Source organism: Chiloscyllium plagiosum, chromosome 11, assembly GCF_004010195.1.
Source record: "Chiloscyllium plagiosum isolate BGI_BamShark_2017 chromosome 11, ASM401019v2, whole genome shotgun sequence".
NCBI lineage: Eukaryota > Metazoa > Chordata > Chondrichthyes > Orectolobiformes > Hemiscylliidae > Chiloscyllium > Chiloscyllium plagiosum.
In genome coordinates this window covers 78567559-78571144 of record NC_057720.1, presented here as the reverse complement: position 1 = coordinate 78571144, position 3586 = coordinate 78567559, and the positions used below count along the sequence as shown (strand labels likewise).

At 45.3% G+C, this 3586-nt stretch overlaps 1 long non-coding RNA gene across 1 annotated transcript in view; it reads left to right on the top strand.

Annotated features, from left to right (window-relative positions):
• Nucleotides 1-1529: 1529 nt before the first annotated feature.
• The window catches only part of LOC122554797, a 14821-nt gene continuing 12764 nt past the window's right edge, over nucleotides 1530-3586 (top strand). The window contains exons 1-2 of the long non-coding RNA XR_006313083.1: nucleotides 1530-1765; nucleotides 2391-2527. This is a non-coding gene — a long non-coding RNA (uncharacterized LOC122554797). The remainder of the gene's footprint in view (nucleotides 1766-2390; nucleotides 2528-3586) is intronic.

Here is a 3586-nt window from a genome sequence, read left to right as displayed (position 1 = left end):
TCCTGAAGAAGGGCTTATGCCCGAAACGTCGTGCGCTTTTCCAGCAACACATTTTCAGCTCCTATGGCACAGGGCAGTTACAAAAGGCATGTGACATATTGGACCCAGCCAACAACACATACACTGAGTGTGGAGAAATGAAGGAAAGGGACCAGTCCCAAGGGGACCACTACTACCCTATCAAATGGTAGGAAGGGGACATGGACATGGAGGAGAAGATCTTCGTATGTCTGCAGGGTGTGGTGGGATCCCGAGGTGCTCATGAGAGTGTTTTAATTGTGGCAAGGAAGGGCACTATGCCAGTGATTGTCCAAACCCATGGAGGGGCAGAGCAAATCAGATGCACATTCAACCCTTGCCCCTAGAGGGACCCCAGTCAATGCCCTGGAACAATGTGCAACCGATTGAGGCATCAAGTGGGTTGTACCTCAACCCTCAATGATGGTCTCAGGCCTCTTCAACATGGACATGTGACCCAAAATGGGAGACCCTGATTGAACGGTAGGGTAGGAGGCCGCCCTATCACTTCCCTTTGGGACACAGTGGGATCCCACACCACCCTCAACACAATAACTGTAAATAATGACAATTGAAAAATATAAACAGGAATAATCTTGAGTGGTTTTACAGGACATTCTCAAGTAGGACAAGTGACTAGTCCTTTAAATATATAAGTAGGAGTCGTAGAGTTGGGACACCCAGTAGTATTAATAAAACTCCTAGCAAATCAAAAGCATATCCTGTGAAATGATTACATAGACAAAGCAGGATGAACTTTGATCCAGTGAACTGCATCATAGAGCAAATGCCAGGAATAAATGAGGAATGCTTTTTTTTTGCTGAAATCCTTACAGAACAGTATAAGGAGAGAGTGTGTAAGTGGTGGGAGAAATCTGGATCAGTGCTACCGACATGAGTGAGGACCTGACACTACAAGGAATTATTGGATAACACTAGGAAGTGTTTGCCAAACATAAGCATGACTGTGCAGGGAAGAAGGGAGAGGTGTGCATACAGGCCCAAGATCCAAATCCCAAAAGCTGTATGAGCTCGACAAGTGGGCTGAAGGTGATATAGGAAAGGTAATGCAAAGTCTGGCAGCACAGGGGTGTTAAGGTGAGTCACCTCTACAAACAATTGGTTTATTTGTCTGGTAAAGAAACTGGACAGGAGTTGCTGACTGATTATACTAGCCCCAAAACCATGATTAAGCAGTGAATCTGTGCAGTGGTTTACTTATATCAAGTGCTGGATATAAGTAATGAGTTTTGGTCATTCCCTTTGTCCAAGGAGTTGCAGCATATATTGCATTTACCTTTAAGGGGCAGCAAGATACATGGACAGTTTTGCCACAGCGATTTCACGACTCTCCATCAGTATTTCATCAGTGGTTAAGCAATGGATTGTGAGATTTTTCTTGGCCAGACTGCCTGATACAATATGTTGATGATTAGCTTCTGTAAGTAGAAACCAAGCAAGATCATTGCCAGCTCCTGAATAGTTGTTGCAACTGTTAAAGGAACTTGGGTTAAAAATTAATCAGATAATGAGGCAGGAAGTGAGTAACTTAGGAATGATGTTAACACAAGGAAAAAGAGAGATAGATAAATCAAGAATCGAAACAGCAGCTGGACCTCCCATCCCCGCTGATGCGAAGGGCTTGACTGGCTATTGGAGACCATATTGGTGGTTTTACCACAAAGGCAGCACCAGTGATGATGTTACTGAAGACAAATACCTCATGGGAATGGAAGCCAGAACATACGTAAGCAGTAAGAGTTTTGAAACAGAACTTGGCAAGTGCTCCTGCCCTAAAAACTCCAAATACAGCAGAACCATTCTCTGTGGGGGTGGGTGCAATAGGCTCCACAATATCAGTGATCTTATTGCAAGAGATACATGGTCAGTTGAGACCAGTAGCCTCTGCCTCACGTATGCTCCTACCAGTAGAATAGGGTACACAGCATGTGAAAGGCATTCATTGGCAGTATTCTGGGTGGTACAACATTTTGCCTGTATTGTACGAATGAACCCATTGACAGTTCTGATACAACACATGCCCATTCAGATGTAGCTGGATGGACACATTAATGGTAGCACAGGGAGCCAGAACAGAATTGCTAGATGGATGTTGGTGTTATTACAAGGGAGAAACTGAGGGAAAAAGGCATAACAGAACTACCATGTTAGCAGATAACTTAATTTACCGGGGACACCCCAGGAGTGTCAGGTGGTGATAGCAAATCATCCCAAGGGAAAACAAGAAGGAGAGAATACTGGTAAAGAGAATACAGGGAATATCCAAGACACAAGACAGACAAAGACAGAAATAGGAGAACAACAAGGGAATAACAAATTACCCTTAAAAATATTTGCTCTTGGCTCTTTAGGGGTCTGTATAGGATGGAGAGTGGAGAACTGGCTGTGGAATCTATGTGGAAGATGAGCAAGGAAGAGAAGTGGAAAAGTGGCATTTTGAGTGCGAGCAGCAGCTGAGTTTAAACGAAACCGGAAGGCTACAGCTAAGGTAAGACAGTTTGTTTTAAAATTACTTACCGGTAGCGGGCAGCGGTGTTTTTTTTTTCTCTCTTCACAGAAAGAGCGGGAGCAGCAGGGAGAAGTGACGACGACCAGAGGGGCAGCCAGGAAGGAAAGCAGTGAGTATATAAATCAGGAAGGCGACTAAACCCGAGACTCTACAACCGTAGTGTCTCCCACCTGCTCTCCTCCTCTAACCCCCTTACTAAGTACTGTTTATCTATTAATTGGTTTTTTAAAATAAAGACTATAGCAGAGAGGTATCAGGAAGTATTTTAACTCAAACCTGTACAAAGTAATAAAGTAATTAACTAAGCAGAGATGGCTGGTCAGGTGGTGTGCTGTTGCTGTATGATGTGGGAGCTGGCTGATCCCATTGTGAATGGCAGTGACCACATCTGCAGCAAGTGTTGGTTGCTGGAAGAACTCAGGATCAGATCTGGAATCTGAGCTTTAAACACTGCGGCACAACCGGGAGGGGGAGAGTTACCTGGACACTTTGTTTCAGGAGGCAGTCACACCTGGGAGATTAAGTAATTCACATCCAGTTAGTGATCAGGGACATCAGAATGTGACTGTAAGTGAGGCAGGTAGGGGGAACCTGAGTTCAGGAGTGCAGGAGCCTCAGCCCTTGACCTTGTCCAACAGGTATGAGATTCCTGTTCCCTGTACAGATGAGGAAAAGGGCTCTGGACAGGATGAGCCAACTGACCACGGCACCATGGTGCAGAAGGCCATTCAAGAGGGGAGAGCAAGAAGACAAGTAGTTGTTATAGGGGATTCTATAATTAGGGGAACACATAGTATCCTTTGCAATCCGGATCGGGAGTCTCGCATGGTGTGTTGCCTACCCGGTGCCAGGGTTCGGGACATCTCTGACCGGCTTGAAAGGATATTGGCGCGGAAAGGGGAGGATCCAGTTGTTGTGGTCCACGTTGGGACAAACAACATAGGCAAAGCTAGGGTGGAGGACCTGTTTGGGGATTATCGAGCACTAGGAAGGAAATTGAAGTACAGGTCCTCAAGGGTCATAATCTCCAGATTACTG